The sequence below is a fragment of the Rhinoderma darwinii genome, chromosome 1 (assembly GCF_050947455.1).
Source record: "Rhinoderma darwinii isolate aRhiDar2 chromosome 1, aRhiDar2.hap1, whole genome shotgun sequence".
NCBI lineage: Eukaryota > Metazoa > Chordata > Amphibia > Anura > Rhinodermatidae > Rhinoderma > Rhinoderma darwinii.
Genome location: NC_134687.1, coordinates 279,224,953 through 279,246,681, shown reverse-complemented (window position 1 = coordinate 279,246,681; position 21,729 = coordinate 279,224,953). Strand labels below are relative to the sequence as shown.

The window sequence follows — 21,729 nt, the reverse complement described above, 5'->3', positions numbered from 1 at the left end:
GTTTTAAAAGGGCAAGTCAAGAAAAACCAATAATTATTTTCAGGCTCTTAGGCCCCATGCACACGACCGTATTTTTGTCCACCCGTAAATACTGGCGTAAATACGGGTCCTTGGTCACATGTATTCGACCCGTATTGCACCAGTATTTACGGACCCGTGCCCGTAAATACAAGTCCGGTGTCACCCGTATTCACGGGCACGTTTTTGGCTGCAAAATTGCACTGCACTAATTGGCAGCCCTTCTCACTATCAGTGCAGGATAGAGAGAAGAGACAGCCCTTTCTGTTATAAAAGTAAAAGAAATTCAGACTTACCCGGCCGTTGTCTTGGTGACGCGTCCCTCTCTTGACATCCAGTCCGACCTCCCTGGATGACGCGGCAGTCCATGTGACCGCTGCAGCCAGTGATTGGCCTGTGATTGGCTGCAGTAGTCACATGGGCTGTAACGTCATCCCAGGAGGCCGGACTGGAGGAAGAAGCAGGGAGTTCTGGGTAAGTATGAACGTCTTTTTTTTTTACAGCTTTATCTATATTGTGATCGGTAGCCACTGTCCCTGGTGCTGAAAGAGTTACTGCCGATCGTTTAACTCTTTCAGCACCCTGGACAGTGACTATTTACGGACGTCGCCTAGCAACGCTCCCGTACTTACGGGTGCACACACGTAATCACCCGTAATTACGGGAGCCCCATAGACTTCTATGGGCTGCCCGTGCCGTAATTACGGCCTGAAATAGGACATGTTCTATCTTTTTCATCGGCACGGGCACCTTCCCGTAAGCATACGGGGAGGTACCCGTGGCCAATAGAAGTCTATGGGCCCGTAATTACGGGCCGTAACTACGGCCCGTAATTACGGGAGTTTTTACGGTCGTGTGCATGGGGCCTTACAGAAAGGTGGAGATGTTTTTTCCCCGCGAGCAGCAAAAAAAAAAAAAACGCTCGTGGGAAAAAGAAGCAACATGCCCTATATAAGGCGTTTTCTGCCTCAAAAACCCTTATTGAAGTCAATGGGAGACGGAAATAAACGCGTTTTTTTACACGTTTTTTTTTTCTGCGATTTTTTACACGTTTTCCGTCAAAAACCCTCGTGGTCTGTAAAAGATATAGGTAAAGAATACCGCCTTAAAAATACGCTGCAAAAACCGCCTTAAAAATCCCGACAAAAAAAGCGTGTGGTGCAAAACCACTTAAAAACAACAGAGCAGATTTTTCCAAGCAGAACTTTCTGCCTGCAAAAAACTCAGTGTGAACATATCCAAAGACTGCACACTGCGATTGTTTCAATAATATAACATTATGTGGGATTCCAAAAACTAGTACAAAGAATTCCTGTGTTTATCCCTCTACTCCAGGGGTCAACAACCTATGGCACTGTTGCCACAAGCGGCACGCGGGGCATGGTTTGCTGGCACACTTCCCTCTCCCAATGTCCAGTGCGGCTGTGTGTTCACACGTTGCGTAAATACTGCGGATTTTCCGCAACGGAATTCGTGCAATTACAGTAGCCGCAAAGTGGATGAGAACAAAACAAATCTCATCCACAAGCTGCGTAAATACTGGGCGGAAAAACTTTCAGAAATGTACCTGCGGTGCGGAATTTTATTCATGTGATTGCCGCTGCAGTCAATCATAGGCTGTAGCGGCGGTCGCATGGGATGAAACATCATACCAGGAGGCCGGCCTGGATGACATCAGAGGACTGGCCTCCTCAGGTGACGCTTCATCCCATGTGACTGCCGCTGAAGCCAATCACAAGCTGTAGCGGTCTCCTGGGATGAGACGTCATCCCAGGAGGCCGGCCTGCTAGAAGGCTGGCTATGGTGCTTCAGTTTTTCGCAGCGAACATTCCAGGCGAAAAACTGCACCTCAGTTTGGTGCGGTTTTCCACCCAGAATTCCCTGTGGCACACAGGGCGGATGCGCTGCGTGCATTTACGCAGCATATCCACCCCGTGTGAACTCAGCCTATAGTCCAGTGCTGTATTTTTCAATTCTACTTGCTACTATTGGAAACATTTGATACAATTGGTTACAGATCATTTCAACAGTTACCTGAGCTCCTATAATGCAGGGGGACGTTTTTTTTTCCTATATCAGATTACTGTACAGTGTCTGGTATAAAGAAAACCCTTCCTAGAATGCACATGATTTTACATATGCTTTAACTAAAAACACTCCAGTTATTTATTACTGATTATTTAGTTCAGTAATAAACAGATTTGGATATAGATTACGGTCAGGTAGTTTTGTTCCAGTCTTTCCTCATCAGCATGATAGGACACATCCCTCCTCATTCAAGCTAGTAATGATGCTTTTTTTTACACTGTAACGCCTTATTCACACGAACGTGTTATACGTGAGTGATTTTCACGCGCGTCTCACGGACCTATGTTAATGAATGGGGCCGTTCAGACTGTCAGTGATTTTCACGCAGCGTATGAGCGCTGCGTGAAACTCACGACATGTCCTATACTTGCCCGTGTTTCGCGCTGCACGCACCCATTGAAGTTAATGGGTGCATGCAAATCGCGCACGGCACACGGAAGCACTTCCAGGTGCCGCGCGTGATGCGCGCTACAGTAGTAAAATAAATGAATGAAAACAGAAAAGCACCTCGTGCTTTTCTGTTTGGAAACATAAAAACAGAGTGTCATAATGATGCCATATATGCGGAAATCACGCAGCCACGCACCATATGCTGATGCCACACGGACCTTTTGTGTGCGCAAAACGCAGCGTTTTTTGCGCGCGCGCAAAACGGACACGTCCGTGTGAATAAGGCCTTAGTGTATGTTCACACGGCCTGTCTTACGCCTTGAATTACGCCTGAAAAAATGGCTCCATTACGCCCTCAAACATCTGCCCATTGCTTGCAATGGGTTCTACGATGTTCTGTTCAGACGAGGTGTAATTTTACGCGTCGCTGCCAAAAGACGGCGCATAAAAAGACACCCGCGTCAAAGAAGTGCATGTCTCTTCTTTGGACGTTTTTGGAGAAGTTTTTGATTGACTCCATTGAAAAACAGCTCCAAATACGTCCGTAATGGACGCCGCGAAAAACGTCTGAAATTCAGGAGCTGTTTTCGCCTGAAAACAGCTCCGTAATTTCAGACGTAATTTGTTAAGACGTGTGAGCACACCCGTATAATGCTCAATGATGCCTTCTTTATGGTTATTGAGCTGTGCATGCCATGTTTTTGCCACCAACTGCTTTCCTGCTTCTCTGCTGACCGGACATTGCTAATGTAGCTTTGAACAGAAGAGCCGAGTCATGTCTGACAGAATTTCTTGTTGCCAAGAACTGCTACTTCCATAATTAAAGGGGCTTTCCAGTCTTAAGAAATTGAGCATGACTGTCGCGGCCCATTCGAAACAGCTGGTCAGCAGGGGTGCCGGAAGTCGGACCCCTACCGATCAGGTATTGATGGCCTAACCGGAGGATAGGCCATCAATTTGTTAGGACTGGAATATCCCTTTAAAACAAAACTTGCACAAGTGCTATTTAATCTCATGTATTTGTATATAAAATGTGAACTTTTTTGTAGCTTACTCCTGTCATGACAGGATGGATTCTTTGCGAAGGCCTCATGCACACGTTCATGCCCGTGATCATGGGCCGCGATTGCGGGCACAGCCAGCCGCCCACATTCTCGGCCCATGCTCCCATACAAACTATGGGAGCATGGACCGTAAAAAGCAAAAGATAGGACACGTCCTATCTTTTGCAGTACACTTCTATGTCCCGGACACCTTCCTGTAAATAAATGGGAAGGTGTCCGTGAACAATAGAAGTGAATGCGTCCGTAATTGTGGTCCGCAATTACGGATGATTTTTACGGTAGTGTGAATGAAACCTAGGCAGTTGATTTTATAGGATCTCAGTAGCGACAGTGCATAATCTTCAGAATTGATTCTTGCAGTATTTCAAGACTACTATGAGATCCTCAAGAAAAAAAACATGGGTTACATGAACATAAGTGGATTTATATTCTGACATTGTCTCTGAATAAATTTTCGTGGTTTATTGCTTTGGCAGTTACTGAATATCGTTTGCAATTGTAACATTCTTACCTTGTCCCGCTCCAGCACCATCTCGTCCTGCCAGGAGCAAGGACAGATTGCGGCGGGGCTGGCAGGTATGCCGGATGGTGTGTACACAGAGCACAATGCTGCCCGGAAAATCAAAATTAAAGGGCACCATATTTAAAACGGCAATGTACTGGCCTCATTGCAAGTTAGAAGGATTTTCCCCTAGCTAGGCTCTCTTGCTCTATGTATCGCAGCAATGTGTTGTGACTCCCGATTGTACTGGCTTGTTTAACCGATGTAGTGCTTTGATTTGATATCATATTGTGGAAGTGTACTTTATTATTTTACAAATAAAATAGATACCTCTGTGAAGTAGTGAGACACAGTCATTGGAGGTATATATACCATGTGTCTCATTATAATAATCATCTTCATTATAAAATACATGTTACAATGTATAAAATAGTGTATCCAAAAAACATAACAGAAATACATAAGTTACAGTGATACATATTATCAATTATCATCAATAATACATATGTGCAGCTTGTAAAAATCTTAAATAGCCTTAATAAGGAATTCTACAGATGAAGAGAAGGTTGGGCCTCCGGGAAGACTCAATCACAAGTAAATAGTTGTATGAATATTCAGAAAGTTGATTTAAACTTAAAGAGGCTCTGTCACCAGATTCTGAAATCCCTATCTCCTATTGCATGTGATCGGCGCTGCAATGTAGATAACCGTAACGTTTTTTGTTTTTTTTTAAAAACGTTCATTTTTGGCCAAGTTATGAGCTATTTTATATATATGCAAATGAGGTTTGAAAAAGGACAACTGGGCGTTTTTTTTCCGTTATGTCCAACTGAGCGTGTTTACGTGTATGACGCTGACCAATTAGTGACCAGTCAGCATCATACACTCATCTCCATTGATTTACACAGCAGCGATGTGAAGCCACATACACAGAGATTAACGTTAATCAAGTGTCCTGATAATGAATACACATGAAATCCAGCCTGGACGTCATGTGTATTCAGAATCCTGACACTTCTGAATCTTTTCTTTGAGATTTCTAGCACGGGAAACGATATCTCGCGAGATTTCGGAGATAAACTAGATTTCGTTTCCCTTGCTGCAAATCTCACAGAAAAGATTCAGAAGTGTCCTGATAATGAATACACATGACGTCCAGGCTGGATGATCATGTGTATTCATTATCCGGACACTTGATTAACGTTAATCTCTGTTTATGTGGCTGCACATCGCTGCTGTGTAAATCAATGGAGATGAGTGTATGATGCTGACTGGTCACTGATTGGTCAGCGTCATACACGTAAACACGCCCAGTTAAAAACACAATACACGCCCAGTTGGACATAACGAAAAAAAACACCCAGTTGTCCATTTCAAACCTCATTTGCATATATAGAAAATAGCTCATAACTTGGCCAAAAATGAAAGTTAAAAAAACAAAAAAAAACGTTACTGTTATCTACATTGCAGCGCCGATCAAATGCAATAGGAGATAGGGATTTCAGAATCTGGTGACAGAGCCGCTTTAAGACGTGTTTATCATGTCTATTCGGCGTCTGCATGCCGCTAGTGCGCATGTCAGAGCCACTGCTCTACATCAGCCGAGTAAGGCCTTATTCAGAGGAACGTTGAATATGTCCGTGTGACGGCCGTTAAAACTATGGCCGTCACACAGACGCAAGTATTTCATTGGGGCCGTTCACACGGCTGTTTCAACGGTGTGGAGGGTTCGTTGAGAAAAAGAAAATGTCCTATTTTCTTCCATTTTCATGGATCCCTCCGTAGACTCAAGTCTATGGGGATCCGTGAAAACGGGACTCGCATGGGGCAACGCGGACATGAAAAATTACCTTTTTTCACATCCGGGTTTCCCCACGTTCGTCTGATTAAGGCCTAAGACACGTTGCTTGGCAACGTGTAAGCGTCTACACGTCGCCCAATGCGCATGTCCAAGACAATGCTCTGTCTCTGTAGAGTAAGGCACATGACTGGAAAGCATAATGCGCTTAATATTGCACTGATGTCACGCACACAGTTAGGGTTCAGCTCTATCATATTGATCGCTGCTGTTAACTCACTAACTGTAGGTCCACCATAGGTCTTTATCAATACTAAGAGAGAATTAATACATGTACATTTGTGTCTCTGTGCATCAAAAACAGTAATTATTATAGTTTGAATCATTGAGACCCTGAAAGACAAAAAAAAGTCTGTATATTAACTATGCAGATATGGGAAGCAAAGGTAAGGGGAATACAAGGTTGTTTGTTCCATAATGTATCCATATATCAGTCTATCCTTACGGCACTCCAGCATTTTCTTCTAGTCTGATTACTATATGAGACTAATGTAATTTTTGAGTTCGCTTTTTTCAGTGGTCACATTAAGGAAGCAGTAGAGTAATTAAAATGACGGGAATCAAATTAATAATATATATGAAGTTGAGCTGCTATATAGCTGGCCCCTTTTTTTGTCTGATACACGGTAGTCAGGGCAGTCATGAGCATGCTGCCTCTCTGATGGGGCGCCGGCTCCACTGAAACTCCAACTCCACTGAAACTAGCCACCAGCTTGCACTATAATTGCATAAGCGATGAAAGGCCGAGCGCCGTTCCAGGCCATTCAGCGCTTTTCAACGACGCAAGGGGCGCGATTACTTCATCGCGTCGCTTGTGTTGTTGAAAGACGCTGATTGGCAGGGCAGACTGACTTGCCGGCCCTGTCAAACAATGCCTTTCGTCGTTCAGCCCCAGCAAACCTGCTCAGAAGAGAGCAGGTCTGCATTGCCACCGGACGGCATGGAAACGGGATAAAGGTGAGTATGTAAAAGTTTTTTGGGGTTTTTTTCTAATAAAAATGTAAGTGGCATTATCTAAAGAGGGAGCTATATTTGGGGCACTATATACAGGAGTGGGCTATATTTGGGGCACTATATACAGGGGTTGGATATATATGAGGGACACTATATACAGGGGTGGGCTATATGTGGGGCATTACATACAGGGGAGGACTATATGAGGGACACTATATACAGGGGTAGGCTATATGAGGGACACTATATACAGGGGTGGGCTATATGTGGGGTACTATATACAGGGGAGGGCTATATGTGGAGCACTATATATAGGGGTGGGCTATATATGGGGCACTATATACAGGGGGAGCTATATGTGGGCACTATCTACAAGGGTGGGCTATATGTGGGGCACTATCTACAGGGGTGGGCTATATGTGGGGTACTATATACAGGGGAGGGCTATATGTGAAGCACTATATACGGGGGAAGCTATATGTGGGCACTATCTACGGGGGGCTATATGTGGGGCACTGTCTACGGGGGGTTCTATGTGGGACACTATCTACAGGGAACACTGTGTGTGTGACAGTGTATGGTGCGATTATAATCAGGGACACAGTGTATGGTGCAATTATAATTAGGGACACCGTGTATGGCGCCATTATATTTCGTGGCTTAGTGTCTGGCACCATGAGAATTTTGTCTTCTTTTATAGGTGCAGAAATGTTTGAAAAGTGAGAAGACATCTCAGCGGCAAACTGCAGAAATAGGCTGTGGCCGGAAGAAGTCATCATAGAGGTCTGGACCGGATGGAGAAGAAAAGAGAAAGAGAACAACTAGAATCGGAGATCGACACCGGTGGGTCCCTTAATATAAATGTTTGTTCTGCCTCTAATCAGTAATGTAGTCACTGTATGATCTGCAGCAAGATGATGGGTGGTATTATCTTTTTTTTGTGGAACAGCAACTCCCAGCATATCCTTACCATTGTTCGGGCCATGCTGGGAGCTGTAGTTTTGTGAGTGTAGAGTGATCTTCCAGCAATGGTTGCAGGGTGTTTGTTCTCTGATGTTTCTCGCCTGACACGCCAACATCCATCCGTTCGATGAAGCAGAAAACGTGACTCATCGGAGAAGGCAACCCTTTGCCAATTATCGGTGGTCCAATTCCGATACTGTCGTGCAAATTGAAGCCTTTTTTTATCCAATGCACCTTTGTTAGCATAGGAAAAGTGACCATCCGTCTGGTTCAGAGCCCCATACGCAGTAGGATTCGCTGAACTGTTGTTTAAGACACACGTCTGGTTGCCCCGGGTTGATTTTCACAGAACGCTGCTCCACTATAGCATGACGTTCGGCACTCGCGCACCTTTGTAGCCGACGTTTACCTTTCACATCAATGGCACGTGGTACTCGGCAGTTTCTACGTCGGATATTCCCAATGGTGCCATTTGTCCATTCACGATACACTTTCACCACAGCAGCACGCGAATAGTTCACACACTGCGCTGTTTGAGAAATACTGCCACTCTTGGCCCAAAAGCCAATAATCATACCTTTTTGCAGCTCTGATAAATCACCCCTTTTACCCATGGCAACAATGAGTGATATATGTTCAGACAGCCTATCACACATCTTTTATACCCACCAAGCCAGCCCACGACACATCACTTTCTTTATGGGCTACGTGATGCCCACATCAAAAGTAGGAGGTGGTCATAATAATGTGACTCGACTGTGTATATATTGAGATATATATATTGAGATATATATATATATATATATATATATATATATATATATATATATATATATATATATATAGTATAGTTTTAGGCAGACACTACACGGCAACTTTGGCTGCGACACAGAAGTCTTCAAAGATCGCTATGACCCGTATCACAAGTAATGACAGTCAATGTGGTCGCATCATTGTAATTTTACTTGCGATGTAGGCTACCAGACAAAGTGGTTTTTTTTTGTCCGTGCGACGGCCAAAGAAGCCATATAGTCCCAGACTAAAAACTATACTATGAGATAGATAGATAAGTAAATAGAGATAATGATAATGTTTTTTTATTATCATGAACTATCTAAATACAGATTTTTTTTGTCATACAAATAAAGATTATCATTATCTCTATCTATCATCAAATCATATACAGTGAAGGAAATAAGTATTTGATCCCTTGCTGATTTTGTACGTTTGCCCACTGTCAAAGTCATGAATAGTCTAGAATTTTTAGGCTAGGTTAAATTTTACCTGTGAGAGATAGATTATATTTAAAAAAAAAACAGAAAGTCACATAGTCAAAATGATATATATTTATTTGCATTGTGCACAGAGAAATAAGTATTTGATCCCCTACCAACCATTAAGAGTTCAGCCTCCTCCAGACCAGTTACACGCTCCAAATCAACTTGGTGCCTGCATTAAAGACAGCTGTCTTAAATGGTCACCTGTATAAAAGACTCCTGTCCACAGACTCAATTAATCAGTCTGACTCTAACCTCTACAACATGGGCAAGACCAAACAGCTTTCTAAGGATGTCAGGGACAAGATCATAGACCTGCACAAGGCTGGAATGGGCTACAAAACCATAAGTAAGATGCTGGGTGAGAAGGAGACAACTGTTGGTGCAATAGTAAGAAAATGGAAGACATACAAAATGACATCGATCTGGGGCTCCATGCAAAATCTCACCTCGTGGGGTATCCTGGATCCTGAGGAAGGTGAGAGCTCAGCCGAAAACTACACGGGGGGAACTTGTTAATGATCTCAAGGCAGCTGGGACCACAGTCACCAATAAAACCATTGGTAACACATTATGCCGTAATGGATTAAAATCCTGCAGTGCCTGCAAGGTCCCCCTGCTCAAGAAGGCACATGTACAGGCCCGTCTGAAGCTTACAAATGAACATCTGGATGATTCTGAGAGTGATTGGGAGAAGGTGCTGTGGTCAGATGAGGCTGAAATTGAGCTCTTTGGCATTAACTCAACTCGCCGTGTTTGGAGGAAGAGAAATGCTGCCTATGACCCAAAGAACACCGTCCCCACTGTCAAGCATGGAGGTGGAAACATTATGTTTTGGGGGTGTTTCTCTGCTAAGGGCACAGGACTACTTCACCGCATCAATGGGAGAATGGATGGAGCCATGTACCGTCAAATCCTGAGTGACAACCTTCCACCAGGACATTAAAAATTGCTCGTGGCTGGGTCTTCCAGCACGACAATGACCCGAAACATACAGCCAAGGCAACAAAGGAGTGGCTCAAAAAGAAGCACATTAAGGTCACGGAGTGGCCTAGCCAGTCTCCAGACCGTAATCCCATCGAAAACTTATGGAGGGAGCTGAAGATCCGAGTTGCCAAGAGACAGCCTCGAAATCTTAATGATTTACAGATGATCTTACATAGTTACATAGTTTGTACGGTTGAAAATAGACACATGTCCATCAAGTTCAACCAAGGGATGGCAAAGGGGAAGTGGGATGGGAAAGTAAAAAATTTCTACACATAGGAGCCAATATTTTTTTGTTCTAGGAAATTATCTAAGCCTTTTTTAAAGCCATCTACTGTCCCTGCTGTGACCAGCTCCTGTGGTAGGCTATTCCATAAATTCACAGTTCTCACAGTAAAGAAGGCTTGTCGCCTCTGCAGGTTGAACCTTTCTTTTTCCAGACGGAGGGAGTGCCCCCTTGTTTTTTGAGGGGGTTTTACATGGAACAGGATTTCACCATATTTTTTGTATGTGCCATTCATATATTTATATAAGCCTTAGTCGTCTTTTCTCAAGGCTAAATAAGTTTCGTTCTCTTAATCTTTCCTCATAACTTAGATTCTCCATACCCCTTATTAGCTTTGTTGCTCTTCTTTGTATTTTTTTCCAACTCCAGGGCATCCTTTCTATGAACTGGAGCCCAGAACTGGACTCCATATTCTAGATGAGGCCTCACTAATGCTTTGTAAAGTGGTAATATTACATCCCTGTCCCGCGAGTCCATGCCTCTTTTGATACACGACAATATTTTGCTGGCCTTTGAAGCAGCTGATTGACACTGCATGCTGTTATTTAGTTTATGATTTACAATTACACCCAGATCCTTCTCATCAAGTGACTCCCCCAGTGTAGCTCCCCCTAGGACATATGATGCATGCAGGTTGTTCGTACCCAGGTGCATAACTTTAAATTTGTCTACATTAAGCTTAATTTGCCAAGTGGACGCCCAAACACTTAGTTTGTTTAAATCTGCCTGCAATTCACAAACATCTTCCATAGTCTGAACTATATTGCATAGCTTGGTGTCATCTGCAAAAATAGAAATAGTGCTATTAATCCCATCCTCTATATCATTAATAAATAAGTTGAATAATAGTGGTCCCAGCACTGAACCCTGGGGTACACCACTTATAACTGGGGACCATTCAGAGTAGGAATCATTGACCACAACTCTCTGGATACGGTCCTTGAGCCAATTTTCAATCCAATTACAAACTATACTTTCTAAACCTATAGTCCTTAATTTACCCATTAGATGTCTATGAGGGACAGTGTCAAATGCCTTTGCAAAGTCCAAAAACACTAAATCTACAGCTCTGTCTAGGCTTCTGCTTACCTCTTCATAAAAACAAATCAGGTTGGTTTGACAGCTTCTGTCCTTTGTAAAACCATGCTGGCTATCACTTATAATACTATTTATTGTCACATAATTCTGTATATAGTCCCTCAATAGCCCCTCAAACATTTTCCCAACAATTGATGTTAAGCTTACTGGTCTATAATTACCTGGCGAAGACCTAGAGCCCTTTTTGAAAATAGGCACCACATTTGCCCTGCGCCAGTCCCTTGGCACTATACCAGTCATGAGAGACTCTCTAAATATTATGAAGAGGGGGACAGAAATAACTGAACTAAGCTCCTTAAGAACTCTAGGGTGTAACCCATCTGGTCCCGGGGCCTTGTGTACATTTATTTTATTTAATTTAGCTTGCACCATATCTACATTCATCCAATTCAGTATATCAACTGATATAGTAACAGCACTGGCAGCGGCTACATCAGCTGCTCCTTCTTCTGTTGTATATACAGAGCGGAAGAACCCATTTAGTAACTCTGCCTTCTCTTGATCCCCTGTGACCAACTCCCCATTACCACTATCTAAGGGTCCTACATGTTCAGACCTTGGCTTTTTTGCATTTATATGCTTGAAGAATTTTTTAGGATTTGTTTTACTATCCTTGGCCACCTGCCTTTCATTTTGTATTTTTGCTGATTTTATTATCTTTTTACAGATTTTATTAAGCGCTTTATATTTTACAAAGGCTACAGCTGTACCCTCAGATTTGTATTTTTTAAATGCCCTTTTTTGTCATGTATTGCCCTTTTTACAGAAGGTGTAAGCCATGTGGGGTTTAATTTTAGTCGTTTATACTTGTTACCTGTAGGAATAAATTTTGCACTATAATTATCCAAAGTAGATTTGAAAATCTCCCATTTATCATTTGTCCCATTATTTAACATTAGTTCTTCCCAGTCTATATCCTGAATTGCAGCCCTCATCCTGGGGAAATTGGCCTTCTTAAAATGAAGTGTGTTTGCCCTCCCAGCCTGTGTTTGTTTTTTACAGTATAGGTAAAATATAGCTATATTATGATCACTGTTACCGAGGTTTTCACGAACATTGACATTCCCAACAAGCTCTGCATTATTAGAAATGACCAGATCCAACAGAGCTTCACCTCTAGTCGGGTCTTCCACAAACTGGGCCATAAAATTTTCCTGCAACAGGTTGAGGAAATGTCTCCCCTTTGCAGTTGAAGCCGATCCATGACACCAATTAATATCCCGGTAATTAAAATCTCCCATTATCACAACCGTACCCGCTTGTGCAGCCCGCTCCATCTGTTTTTATATTTGACCTTCGATCTCTTCAGTTATATTGGGGGGTCTATAGATTACACAAAAAGTAAGTTTTTCAGTGTTTACCTCCCTTTGTAATTCCACCCACAGGGTTTCAACCTCCTCACAATCTTCACCCTCTAATGTCTCATTCACACTCACCTTCATATCGCTTCTCACATACAGACATACACCACCACCTTTCCTATTCACCCTGTCTTTCCGAAACAGTGTAAAACCCTGTAGATTTACAGCCCAATCATGTGAATAGTCCAGCCATGTTTCAGCAACACCAACTATATCTATATCTTCTTCCAGTATCAAGGCCTCCAGCTCCCCCATTTTGCTTGCTAGACTTCTGGCATTTGTGAACATACACTTTAACTTGCCTTTAAATATTTCACTTTCAGTATCAGAAATGTGATTATTTGACATTTGGGCCTTTTTATTTTCACTGCTGTTTTGTAACGAAAGGATCTCCTTATCTTGTTGCCTAGTCCTCTCCCCACCGTCTGTTTCTCCCCCCACCAATATAGTCTGACCCCTCTCTAACCTAACTACCCCTTTATTTTCTACATTGGCCTCCCTCCCTCTAATGATCGCTGGTTCAAGTCCCCTAGGGGAACTAATAAAATGCCCTCACCCCATTCATCGACCAAAAAGTAAAAATTTTATGGCTCTCGGAATGTGGTAAAACAAAACTTTTTTTTTTTCTTTTAACAAATAGATTTTACTATTTTAAAAAGTAGTAAAATATAAAAAAAAACCTGTTTAAATTTAGTATCCCCTCAATCATATTAAGTCTTAGAAAAAATTTAAGTTGTCGTTTTTACCGCACGGTGAAAGCTGTAAAAACGAAACCAAAAAAACTATGAACGAATCGCAGCTTTTTCCAATTTCAGCCTAAAAAGAATTTTATTTTCAGTTTCCCAGTACATTAACCCCTTCCCGACATCTGCCGTATATATACGGCGCTGTCGGGAGGTGCTTCACGCAAAGCGCCGTATAGGTACTGCGCAACGGGAAATGGTCATCGGTGCTAATTGCACCGTGACAAAGTAAAGATGGCTGCTGTCCCTGACAGCAAGCCATCTCTGCTACTCGGCCAGGGTGCCGTTTCGGCCCCCCCGCATCGTCGATCGCTGCTATTGGTCAGTCAATTCTGACTGGCCAATAGCAGGCATTTTTGTTAAAACTGTGCCCTGGAGTCACAGGGCACAGTTAGACAGTGGCGATTGGTGCTGTCTAAGACAACACCCATCGCCACCAACGTCACCTAGGGAGGTGGCAGTGATGCCACCTCTAGGAGCGCTCTGATTGGTTGGTCATTACAGACCAACCAATCAGAGAATCGGGGGGTGTTTTGAACATCGAGACCGCTCTGCAAGCCGCCATTCCAGTTTGAGGCATCGTGCAGAGCGGTTGAGAGACTGTCTGCTGTGGCTTTGCTGGGATTTGTAGTGCGATCTGCGCTACTGTGTATAAAGTGCCCTATCTTGCTACTTCTGTCTGATCACCAACAGTCTGTTTTTTTTGTGATCAGACAGATTTTTTTGGCCCTTTCCCTATCCTTGGGCCTGTCCTTATCCCTGTCCCAATCTACCCCCTCCCTGTCCCAATCTACCCCCCTTTCCCACCCCACCCCCTCCCTGTCCGAGTCCTGTGCCCACTGAGCGCTGATCAGTGACCACCATAACTGATCAGCATCTGTGTTCAATTTTTGGCGCAGGATTTTTTTTTCTTAATTTGCACCAACTCCCTGGGTGCGCCCTGCGGCCACGAAGTGCTGGTTAGTGACCGCCATCACTGATCAGCATCCGTGTTTTTTTTTTACGCAGGTTCTTTCTTTGTACCTTTTTTCACCCACACCAATTACCTGTGTGTGTCCTGCGACCGCTGATCACTGACCGCCATCACTGATCTGCATTTGTGCTCAACTTTTGGTCCACGAATTTTTTATTTTTGTCATTTTTTTCCAATTATAAATTTGCACCAACTACCTGTGTGCACCCTGCGGCCATAGACTGCTGATTAGTTATCAGCATCTGTGGTAATTTGTTGACGCAGGTTTTTTTAGGTCTTTTTTTCACCTGCACCTTTCCATAGACGCACATCACTGATCAGCATATTTTCTGGCACAGGTTATTTTTTTCTAATACACTATAAAATTTAAAATATAATAGTAGTTAGGTGTAGCTAGTAGGTAGGGAGTTAGGGTAGCATACGCCAGAGTTAGAAACGTTCATTTAGTTTTATATCTAGATAGATATATCTAGCAATTTTTTTCTGCAGTTTTAGTAGAAATTTACCGTAGTTCAGTTAGACTACAGGTTTTTTTAGTAATAGATGGCGTCCGTTACTGACGGACGTTCAGTTTTTTTTTTTACGGACGTACGTCCAGTAAATTTTTAGAGCCTAGTTTTACTGTAGCACGTTCGTTAGACTACAGGTTTTTTTTAGTAATGGATAGCGTCAGTTACTGACGGACGTTCAGTTTTTTCAAACTGAGATCGTACAGTAAATTCTATTCTTTTTTTACTTTTCTTCTCTTCTCAAAAAAAAAATAAAAAAATCTTATTTTCTAATTTCTGTTCACTATACACGTGTAAAAAAAAAAGTTGATTACACGTGTAAAAACACCACACAACCCCCTGTAATAAATCAAAATGTCTCAATCGTCCAGAAGGATGTATTCAGTCGAGGAGGCATACGCCATCATTGCCTCTGACACTGACTCGGCCAGCGAGGTAGACGAGGAATATGCCCCACTCCTTTTAGTTTCCTCCTCCAGTGATGAGGAACCCTCCAAAGGCGATCCAGGAGAGCAGCTGAGGCAACCCCAATGATTTATCCCATATGGACTCCACTCCCCGAAAATTAAGAGCCGAAAATTCCTGATTTTATAGGCAGCTCAGGAATTTAGTTTGAGACTGAAGGCCTCACAGAAAGTGACTTTTTCTCTGAGGAATTTCTTAATTTAATGGTGGCCCAGACGAATCTGTACGCCCAACAATTTTTAACCCAAAACCCCACTTCATCATTTCTTAGGTGGACCCCAGTAGATGCAGCGGAGATGATGACATTTTGGGGCCTTGTGCTGCATATGGGACTAGTGAGGAAGCCAGTGGTTAGGCAAAACTGGAGTGCGGATAGTTTGTACAACACCCCAATTTACCGTATGGCCATGTCCCGGATTTTAAAATTCCTGCATTATAATGATAATGCACAGTGCCCGCCCCAGGACGACCCCACATTTGACCGCCTATTTAAAATCAGGCCACTCATTGATCATTTCAGCATCAAATTTTGTGTACACCCCCGATAAATATATCTCCATAGACGAGTCCCTTGTTCATTTTAAGGGGAGGCTTAAATTCCGGCAATACCTGCCCAATAATAGGGCAAGGTATGGAATTAAATTGTACAAACTGTGTGAGAGTACATCTGGGTATACACACAGGTTTATGGTTTATGAAGGGAAGGACTCTATTATTGAACCCCAAGAATGCCCCCCGTCCTGGGAGTTAGTGGGAAAATAGTGTGGGATTTAATACACCCATTGCTGGACAAGGGTTATCACCTTTACGTCAATAACTTCTATACCAGCATCCCACTATTTAGGTGCCTTTCTGCCAGAAGTACTGTAGCATGCGGTACTGTGCGCAAAAATCAGAGAGGCCTCCCTAAAACACTGCTTAGCCAAAGCCCCAGAAGGGGTGTGAGAAGGGAACCATGCAGCGAGAACATACTGTTCGGCAAATATAAGGACAAGAAGGATGTCCTTATACTGACTACAATTGATGGCAGCGGCAGCACCCCTGTCCCTGAACGAGGTACCACCACAGTGACCCTGAAGCCAAATTGCAACCTGGGCTACAATAAGTACATGGGCGGGGTTGATCTCTCTGATCAAGTACTGAAGCCTTATAGTGCCCTACGGAAAACAAAGGCATGGTACAAAAAGCTGGCCGTGCACATTATACAGATGGCATTGTATAACGCTTACATACTATCCCGATGTGCAGGCCGGACAGGGACATTCCTTAACTTTCAAGAGGTGTGATCAAGGCACTTCTATTTGGGAACCAGGCAGGGGGGGGGGGCACAAGCACATCTGCTGGCAGCGATGGTCCACGTATTGTACCAGGGCAACATTTCCCCAATGAAGTGCCCCAAATTGCAAAGAAAGGAAGGACACAAAAAAGGTGCAGAGTGTGTTCCAATAGGGGAATAACAAAAAACACTATTTACCACTATGAAACCTGCCCCGAAAAACCAGGCCTGTGTATCAAGGATTGCTTCAAAGAGTACCATACATCCATAAATTAGTATGCTTCATTAACCCCTTTATTATACCAAAAGCAACATGGTGTCCACACACATACCCAGCTAAATCCTAGTTCCAAAAGTCAAATGGTGCTTCTGAACCCTGTCGTTTGTCGAAACAGCCGTTTATGACCACATGTGGGGTATTGTTTTACTCGGGAGAAATTGCTTTACAAATGTTGTGGAGCTTTTTCTCCTTTAGTCCTCGTGGAAATTAGAAAAAATAAGCTAAACCTACATTTTCTTTGAAAAAAATGTAGATTTTCAAGTTTACAGCCTACTTCCAATAATTTCTGCAAAAAATCTGTGGGGTCAAAATCCTCACTATACCCCTAGATAATTTCCTCAAGGGGTGTAGTTTCCAAAATGGGGTCACTTGTAGGGGGTTTCCACTGTTTTGACCGCTCAGGGGCTTTGCACATGTGACATGGCCTCCGCAAACTATTGCTGCTAAATTTGAGCTCCAAAAGCCAAATGGCGCGCTTTCCCTTCTAAGCCCTGCCGTGTGTCCAAACAGCCATTTATGACCACATGTCGGGTATTGTTTTACTCAGGAGAAATTGCTTTACAAATGTTGTGAGCTTTTTCTTCTTTAGTCCTCGTGGAAATGAGAAAAAAATTAGCTAAACCTACATTTATTTATTTTTAATAAACAGATTTTTATTGATCCAGTATACATCTAATCATTACATACAGCAATGAAACATTGCAAACAAAGCATTGGGATAAGGATCACATTTTTACAGAAAAAAAAAAGGAAACATACAAACAAATAAACAAACAAAACTCCGGATCCAGACACGACAAATTGACCACATATTTGACTAAAGTAATCATAAGAGTATGTCGGAGTAGGTAGAGTCAGTCCATTGAACCCATAAGGAAGTACGAGCGTAGGACCCTTGAATAGAGGCCAAAGCGCGTTCCATAACACAATTATTGTTAACATATAAGATCACTTCACTCATACTAGGCACTTTTGTAGATTTCCAGTATTTTTCAATCAATATTTTTGCAGACGGCAATACATGAAAAAGTATGTTTCTGACACCCGGCGAGAAATCCACCAATCCCACATGCAGTAGGGCTAGAGCAGGGGCGAGCTGAATGTCAACCCCTAAAAGAGATCGTAAGAAATGTTCTACTTGCTGCCAAAAGCTGGACAATACTGTACACTCCCAGAAAATATGGAGGATGGTACCCTTAGAAGTGAGGCACCTCCAGCACCTATCTGATGATGTTGGATATATTCGCGACAAACGACTAGGAGTGTAATACCACCTATACATTATTTTCCTAGACGCTTCCAAATGTGTAGCGCACTTAGAGAGAGAGCAAGCTAGATTGAAAGTGGCTTCCCAATCCTGCGTACTTATAGGGAATCCCAGATATCTCTCCCAATGCCCCAGACAAGGAAATTCCTCCCGAAGGAAACCCTTACACAATACCTTATACATTTTTGATATCCCTTTGCATGTTTTATCCAGATTAGTGAATGACAATTCAAAAGGCGTTTTAGGGGAATCAATCAGAGGAGGCAATGTACTCAACAAATGACGTATTCTAAAGAATTTATAGAAATCCCTACGGGGTATGTTGTACTTCAGACATATATCATGAAATGCCATTAGACGAGTTCGCTCCATAATGTCAGAAATACACTCAATGCTGGACAACAGCCAATTTTGGATATCAATATCAGGTATCAGAAGCGGAAGCAGTCGAAGAGGAAGATCAGAAAATCTCACCGGGATTATAGGGTGAATAACCGTAAATTTTTTCCAGACCTGGAGCCCTGCATCAATCGTTAAAGAAGATTTTGATATTTTAGCACCAGTGGACAATAGCCACATGCGCGCTTCTACAGAAGATCCATCAAGTTATTCCTTTTCCATAGAAATCCAATGTTTCATAGGAACTTTAGTCTTCCACATTCTGGCTTGATCCAAAATTGCTGCATAATAATAATGAGCTAAGTTCGGGAGACCCAGACCCCCTTTAATAATTGGCTGGTATAATACTTCCGCAGCTACTCTAGGGCGGGAGTTTTTCCATATATATTTATTAATTATACCTTGGAGTCTTTTAAGATAAGATACCGATAGCAGAATAGGTAAATTTCTAAATAGATATAGTATTTTTGGGAGGATCATCATCTTAACCGCAGAGATTCTCCCTACCCATGATGCCTCATACTTCATGTACTTGGATAAGTCTGCTTCTATCGCAGATACCAATGGTATATAATTATATTTATATAAAAGAGAGGTGGGGTAGGTAAGTTGTATTCCTAAGTATGAGAAAGAGTGCTCAACCCAAACAAACGGAAATTTCTTCCGGAGAGAGTCCAAAAGAAGACGAGAAATATTCATACTCAAATCCATAGACTTGGTAACATTAAGCTTATAATACGAAACTGCACTAAAAGCCTCCAATATCTTAGTGACCTCTAATAGAGATGTCTCAGGGTCAGATATAGCAATAAGCACATAATCCGCAAATAAGCCAATTTTATGAGATATATCCCCCACCGTTATCCCACTAATAGCAACAGGTGACCTAATGGAAGTAGCCAACGGCTCCATCACCAAGGAAAAGATGAGTGGAGATAAAGGACACCCTTGTCGAGTCCCATTGGTTATGTTAAAAATGTTTGATGTACATCCAGAGGTAAATACCAATGCAGAGGGAGAAGAATATAGGGCCATTATACTATGATGCGCCGTACCATGAATTCCAAATGCCTCCAGAAGTAACCGCAAATATCCCCAATGGACCCGATCGAAGGCCTTCTCCGCGTCCAAGGAAAGAAGCAAAGAAGGCGTCCGATCTCGCTCCACCAGGCCCAACAAGTCCACAAAACGCCTTGTGCTATCAGATGAGAGCCTCCCCTTTACAAATCCCACCTGATCCTGATGTATCAAATCAGGCAAAATGCCGGCTAGGCGTTCCGCAATTATTTTAGCAAACAATTTTAAGTCTGTATTCAGCAATGATATAGGTCTGAAGTTACCCGGTTTGTCCGGAGTTTTCCCCGGTTTAGGTAAAACAACTACTGTAGCTTTTAACATTTCCACAGGGAAATTACCACCTTGCTGTACATCAATAAACAGATTCAATAAATGGGGTAGGAGAAGAGAACCAAATTTTTTGTAGTAGTCTACCGTGAGACCATCGGGGCCAGGAGCCTTATGAGGTTTCAAGGACTTTATAGCCTGGAGGATTTCAGTTTCAGATATACAAGCAGAGAGCTTCTCCAACTGATGAGAGGTGACTGAAGGCAAATTCATGTCCTGTAGAAAGGAAGAAATCATGGACACAGAAGGCTGTGGGGTATCTAAATTATCCTTGAGATTATATAGATCTGCATAGTAATCTGCCAGTACATTTGCTACGCCTTGAGGATCAAATACCTTTTCATTCTTACTATTATAAAAGGAAAGGAATCCTAGATTGAGCCGATCTCTGTTTGAGATGCGAAGCTAATAAGGCGCTGGTTTTATTGTTATATCCATAATAACGTGCCTTCACCTTTCTCAAGGACTGCTCATATTTATAAAGGTCAAGTTGGTGGAGTTGATTCTGTAAATTCTTGAGCAAAGCAGCCCTGTGTGGACAGTAAGACTGCTTGTTGGAAGCACTTAATTGAGTGATGTTGGATGACAAATGAAATCTCAATTCATTTTTCTGTCTTTTATCTCTAGCTGCAATACTGATAAATTGACCTCGCATATAAGTTTTGTGTGTGCACCAAAGCGTAGCCGAGGAAACGTCGACAGTATCATTGAGCAAAAAAAATTCTTGCAATAAATCAGCGGATTTGTTAGCAAATTGAGGGGCAGACAGAAAATAATTGTTAAGTCGCCATTGGTTCGCAGGAGGAGTACTATATCTTTCTGCAATGGATAAATAAATGGGCGCATGATCGGACCAATCGATATTACCTATTTTTCTAGATATTATTCTACGAAACAAAAAAGGATCCGCAAAAAACATATCTATCTGTGAATATGTTATGTCTTATGTGGATGAGAGAAAAAGGTGTAATCTTTCTCTGAAGGATGCTGGAGCCGCCACACATCAAAACCTACATTTAGATCCGTCAGGAAGGTCAAAAGGGGCCAAAGCGGGAAGGGGTTAAATGGTACTTTAAAGGAAGAGTGTCATCACAAATTAATTTTTCATATGTTAAAGATGTTAGTGCTTTATTAAAAACGTTTATATTTATTTGTGTGTTTGTGTTTTACTTTTTCTTATTTTTACACTTTTTCTTCCCTATGGGGGCTGCCATTTTTTGTTCCATTTCTGTATGTGTCGATTAACGACACATACAGACATGGAATACGGCAGCCACAGTCCCATAGGGACTGCGAACGGCTCCCGTCCCATCCACTTCTGTGTACGCCGTCTGTGTGGGAACTGCGCATGCGCCGCTCCCACACAGTCCAATTTGAAATTGGCGCCATCCGGCGCCATTTTCCTGTGGACCGGAAGTCGCGGCCGGACAGTAAGATTACTACTTCCGGTCGCGGCTTCCGGACTTGTGCACTTGGACCAGCGGCAGCAGACGGAGCGGACGGGCCGGAGGGCGCCGCGGCGGCAGGAGCAGGTAAGAGATTTCAATGTATGTTCGTGTTTGTGTAC

General features: G+C 42.7%; 1 protein-coding gene across 7 annotated transcripts in view; it reads right to left on the bottom strand.

Annotated features, from left to right (window-relative positions):
• Window positions 1-21,729, bottom strand: part of JSRP1 (junctional sarcoplasmic reticulum protein 1) — a 140,255-nt gene that overhangs the window by 14,804 nt on the left and 103,722 nt on the right. The gene's annotated exons all lie outside the window — the stretch shown is intronic.